The sequence below is a fragment of the Podarcis cretensis genome (assembly GCF_951804945.1).
Source record: "Podarcis cretensis genome assembly, chromosome: 7".
Lineage (NCBI taxonomy): Eukaryota > Metazoa > Chordata > Lepidosauria > Squamata > Lacertidae > Podarcis > Podarcis cretensis.
Genome location: NC_137176.1, coordinates 60,113,158 through 60,119,725, shown reverse-complemented (window position 1 = coordinate 60,119,725; position 6,568 = coordinate 60,113,158).

The following is a 6,568-nucleotide window of genomic DNA, read 5'->3' as shown; positions in this document are numbered from 1 at the left end:
AGCTGATTAACATCTGCTGGTTTGATTAAGATCATATAGATGGCGGATTTTCAGGATCCAATAATTCTGGCTTGCCTTTGCAACAAAGGAAGACATTGTGTAGCAGGCTTGCTATGGCTGTAAAAAGGCTCATATGCTTTGCATTCGCATTTCACACCTGGAGCACGGGGGAAGCCAGGCTGCCCCAATTGCTCGTGTAAATTCCCTTTTATGTTGGACCAATAAAATATATTAACAGGCATTCCAGCTACTGTCGTTATTGCATAATAATGGAGTGGAAATTGTAGGCCAGCAAGCCTCAGGTTGTGGGGATTGCGAGGGAGCATCTCTTATAAACTAGGAAGAAATGAACAAGAGGCGAGGGGGAAACATCATCTTCTCTTGCTAAAGATTACAGGCTGGTCCTATTCCATCTTTTTAAAGCGTTTCACAATATTGTAGACCCCAAAACAGCATTTCCTTGTGTCATAATTATAATGGTATTTAAAATATTAAATTGTGTTTAAAGCAAGCTGTTTAAAGTGTGTTAAATGACTGTTGCAGATCTGCAGTCAAGAATCATGATCCCACATAGATTTGTGAAGAATTGGTAGAAAGATTGGAAACCCTGCAAGGCAATCAAGGATCAAATAATTGCCTGGCTTCCCTCTATCAGTTTAGCAAAAATCTTGAAAGGAGAATGTGAGTTCTTACTGACAACTGCATGCACACGGAAAATTTGGGAGGAAAATGCTGATAACACATTTGGGGTTGTTTGTTTTTTTACTACCACGCCAACAAAATGCAAATCAGATTTTTTAAAAGTAGGAGTGATTTCTCTCTCCATTAAACCACTGTCAGGCTCCACTGTTCTTACAGCCTATGGTTGATTCACAAGGAGATTTCTGTAGCAATAGAGTCTGAAGCATCCCAGATGGTACTGTTCAAACACAATTGGACACAGTCTTTATAGTAATTGCACAGCCTCCTTTTTCCTAATTTATTTGATTCTGAAGGGTTTCCTTTTGTTGTTGTTTCAAACTTCTAAAGACAAGCAGCATCTGTTTTGTACAGCAACATATCACTCTGAAAGAGAGCCAAGGCAGCCTAAGAAAGATACTGCAGCTCTGGAATTACTGCTGTAACTTTATTTGCAATCCAGAGCAATAGCCTGAAACCTAAAGAAGTCGTTCATGCGTGAACAAGGGACCCACAGCAGTTCCCACCCATGGAGAGAAAAGGCATTGTGCAGTTTAGAAAAAAGAGGGGGTGAACTGGATCCACCCTTCATGGGCCAAAATGGACAGTTAGGCATGGGTGGAGGACTGTCAATTATCTGACATCACAATGATGTCAGGTGACTCATTTTTACCCATGCAGTTTGAAATCAAATTGTGCAGCTGAAGGTACAGCATTATGCAGGCCCCAACAATCCACTGATTACTAGGGCTATGCAAGCACTGATGAAGAGATCGTTGAGGCTTGCAGAGCACCATTGGAGTAACATAATGGTTAATCCAATCCTGCATGTTGGCACTTTCTTTATGAGCCCCTCGGGGTTACAAATGACTGTGGTTTTGCAGCACTTTGAGGCTGGTATGAATTCCTTTGGTCTTCACCAGTCCTGGCTGTAAACCAAAATTCCAAATGAAACTGCCGATGGAATCCCTTTACTTCTCTTGTGACTTTCTGGAAAACACATTGAATGTCCAATGACGTTTTGCATATCTTGGTTGCTTCATGTCGCTGGAATACTGCAATCCAGAATCTACAGGTGCCTGTTTGATCTTGCAAGTTCTGCAAAGTTTAGCAGACTCAGCTAAACACAGCTGTATCTGACGCTGAAACTTGGCATTGCCATGACTTCCGCTGCCTTTTATCCGTGACTTGTACGGCTCAGAACAGAAAGATTTTGAAGCATGGCTTGGAGACATTTCAGACATTTTATGAAATGCCAGAGAATACACTCAATATCCCTTTGCTGGCACATCATTCCGTAACAATGAAGTTGAGCTGTGGATATTATAAATCTTCTATTTCTCCCTCAGGATTGAACAGCTTTTCCTTTTCTTTCTGAGTAAAAGAACATGGCCATGGTTAGGGGGAAATAGCCATAGTCATGTGGGCCAAATTAGGCTAGTGGGACACAGGCTTCCCCACCTAGAGTAGGTGACACTTGTGATAGGACATCCGAGATTCATAGGAATTAAGCCAGCTTCAGGATGGTTCCACTTGTGGTGGTGCTGGTATAGACCAAAATTGCCATGTAGTTTGCTTTTAGAGAAAACAGAAAAGATAAAGAATTATACTTGCCTTTAAAACGCACCCTTTTCTACCTCTGAAAAACGGAACCGTTTTTAAACAGAAAAAGAATGCAGGAACACATGTTTGATCAGTTGCAATGCAAAAAGCATACACATAAGCAGACATGAGCGCAAATTGGGGGGGGTTGGGGGGAAGACTACATTCAGTCTTCATAGTATGAAGATAAAATGTGTAAAATCTTAGATGCCATCATTTATGATATTCAGGTAAGTGGGTTTCAATCCCAAAATAGCAATCTGCCATGACTGGCACAATAAATGATGTACAGCAAGCAAATGCATAACTTTACACAGCTTACAGAATCCAGCTTTTCTGAGTGCAGAATTTAGATTTCCTTGGCACATTTTTTTTTAAATTATATATTTAAGAGTATAAGAGGACAGAGCAGCACTCAGTATCTTCCAAGTGTACAAATTGTTCCTTTATATCACACAGTCATTAACAATAGCAATAATTACCCCCATTTGCCAGATGAAAATTCGTCAGTTTTTATGAAACAGAAAAAGGCCAGAACAAACAAGAGCCTATTGGAAGACAAAGAGAGAGGATAAAACACTTTATTATTCTGCTAATTGCATTGATTGGTTGGCAGAATCAATTATTCAAGAAATCTTCATTTTGCAGTCGAAGGTACATCTGGAAGCTATAGTCTTAAGGCAGCATTAGACAATAAAGTGCTGCCCACTTTTCCTCTCCTTGCACCACATACTACAGGACAATACATGCTGTGACTTCATTACACTGGGCACCTACATGCTCCTTGCTTTACATAAATGGCTAGCAGGCCGCCATTTTACACATGTGTTTGTATTACACACAGTACAAAGAAGAGAGACATGGGAGGCAGGCAGATCCATATATCTTCCACCTAGCACTGTCCTGAGAAGGCCAAGAGCCTTTGTTTCTGAAGTGATATTTGAACTGGGGACTTCCGAGGTCTCAGTTTACCAACACATTCCTAGCCTCTGTTCTCCACCAGTTCACCCAAGTACAGCCAGACCGACTAATGATCCTAAACAGACACAAAACGAGGGAGATCTAGGCCACCATTAGCAAACGAGGCAAAAACAGATGATGTCCCACTTGCCTCGGATATAAAGTGCTGTGACTGTTCTGCAGAATAACATAGAGGAGAACTTTAAGGAAGAGGAGTTCTTAGACGCATAGAAACCCTTGCTTGGGACACCTGGAAGCCACACTGGTGTGTGATAATCTCTGTGTCCAAATGGAAAACCTAAGGCTCATAGGATAAGCATGGTCACCAGATTTCAAAACAGTCACACCCAGTGGTGGAACTACATTTGGGGGGCTCTGTATATGGGGGCTCCTTCGCAACCAGCAGCGAGATCTGTGTAACCACTATTACTATCTTCAATGGGGTTGTTCTACAACAGATCACCACTTAAAAAAAATTTTAACTACTACATCTCAGATTGTGATTCAAATTTCTGTACTGGATTATCTCACATGTCAAAGTCACTTGGTATGAATAACCCTTTTCTGTGCCTTATAGTTTTCGAGTTATGGGATGAAAATTAGGGAACTGTTGTATACATGCATAGAATGATGGAATTGGGTCTACTAGACCCCAAAATTTTGAGCAATGTGAAGTAAAGTTGCTTCTGGGGGCCCCCAGCTTAAGCTTCATTAGTTTCATAGTAGATCCATAACTGGTCACCTCACACACTTTCAAGCTGTGTGGAATGATGGTGTTCAGACAAGGCCTCTTTTGAGGAAGTGCTATGGATTCTGGTCACAAAATGTTTATAATGGGCCATATCAATTTATGCTCAATTATTATGCTTTATTATGTATATTAGTTGGTCATTTTTATTTCAGATAAATAATGTTTCAAATAAATAAATAAACAATAGTAGAGTGTTGTCATAATATGCCTTTAATTTTCTTTGCAGAATATTTCCACAGAGTTCTGCAAAATTCTGATTTCTTTCATCTGTTGAGGTTCATCTCCTGAACCTCAGCCAAGGAAGTTCTCTCTCTCTCTCTCTCTCTCTCTCTCTCTCGCTCCTTTTCTTTACATTAAACAAAAATATAAGCACAAAACATATGGATACAAACTGTCCAGAAATTATAAAGTTTGTAACTGTTAGATACAGATATACACCAGAACTCTCTTGACTAGCGATGGATGGATCTGTCAATTCTAGTTCTAACATGAAATGAACTGGGTGTATTTTCCTGGATTCTTACTGAAACAGATTTAAAGTGGTCTACTATTTTTTTTAGACATACAGGTGACTGCTATAATATAATATAGCTGATTTAAAGAAGACAAGGATAGTCAGATACACAGGACATTTTCAGTTCAAATCTTTCTGCTTTGAAATAATATTCTGTCTTTGGGAGCCTTATAGGCAACATTTCATGACCATCATGCTATTATATTTCTTGAAGAGAAAAAGGAGGAAATTGAGTTAAAGGATGGTTTGTGCTTTATGGGATGTCAAGCAACAGTTTTAGGACACTGGTCCAATTTGAAAAAAAGTATCTTCACAGCACTGTGTACAATTGCCTGGAGCTTTATTGAGATGCATTAAATAAAACCTGTACACACGTAACTACAAATAGGAGCTTTGTAAGTGAGGTGTAGAAAGTGACAGAAGCCATCTGCAATGATGCACATGGTTCACCAGGAAAGAATGCTTCCCACAATTCCCATTATTCTTAGCCATGGCTGTTTAAAATGCTATCATAACACTTTAAATGTAAAGTGCAGATTGGACCTAGGATGTGAAGCAGACAGACTAACTGTGAAACCATTTAAAAAAATAATAATTACACGAGCTACACAATGTTAAGATTGCTGCTAAATTCCTTTCACCAGGAGTGAGCAGAAGGCAGATCAGGCTGTACCATCCAGGTGTTATTAGGGGGAGACATGGGAGCCTGAACCCAAAGCCTTTTGTGTTAGGCTGGCTATCTTCTTCCCATTGGGGGAGGGGGGCAAACTATATATTTTATCTGTGAATTCCTGACCCTCAATCATTATAATCACTGCTCAGAGGCCTAACGCTTCATTGGAACTATCAGAAATTCCAGTGAGGCAACTAAAAAGCTACAATTGATTCGTTTCATAATTAAGGGCTTTCCCCAAAACATACTATAACGTTAATAACTTCATTATCTGAAGTGTTAAGATTCAAGACTGCAATAACAGTACAGTGGTACCTTGGGTTACATACGCTTCAGGTTACAGACTCCGCTAACCCAGAAATAGTGCTTCAGGTTAAGAACTTTGCTTCAGGATGAGAACAGAAATCGTGCTCGGGCAGCGTGGCAGCAGCGGGAGGCCCCATTAGCTAAAGTGGTGCTTCAGGTTAAGAACAGTTTCAGGTTAAGTACGGACCTCTGGAACGAATTAAGTACTTAACCCGAGGTACCACTGTACTGTTGTAGATGCTTTGGCAGATAATCCCAGCTCAGTAAAGTTACAGGAATTATATGATTCTGCAGTATGCAGTCAAACTGTACATTCACATATATAGCTACATTACACCTGGCTAAATTTGCTCTGAGTATTTAACAGAACTGTTATCTTGGTTACTGTAGTGTGCTTACAGGCTGTAAACGTCCAACAAATAATTTTTATGTTTATGGAAAAGGGTCCGATGATGCACATAAATTTGGAGAAAAGATAGGAATGCAGGAGGAGGGGGAAACCCAAACCTTGTTCCCAGTGTCCCACTGGGCATTCCAAATTGTCCCTCTGCTCCACGCATGATGTGATTTGGCTGCAGTCCAGCCTGAAGTCCCAGCATGCTCTATTAAACTGAAACATAAATGGAAAGATATGTTTTTCAAGGCATGCTTATATTTACCCGCAGCATGTAAAACCATGCAATAAATTCACAGACACACACTTGAAATTATATGTGCATCAAGGCTGACTCTTCACTATTGGCCTTCTGAAGAGACCTGCATGAAGGAAGGAGGGCTTAGACAGAAAGTAAGGCCTCCATTATATTATGAAAGAAAAGTTGCAGTGTATTTTATAGATTCAAATGCAAAAAAGTAATAATCCTAAGAACAGCTACTTGAACATTTGCTGTATTTCCTTGACAATAATAAAATTATTTGTTAAGAAACCATACAACTAATAAAGGTGCATTACCTGTGTGACAAAAATGAGGCGAAAACTATAATCCTTACTTGGAAGTCAGTCCACTCAAATCAGTTCAGCTGAAATCTTGTGTACACTTACTTGGGAATAACCACTTAGAGGGTTTCTTCCTTTTTACAATCA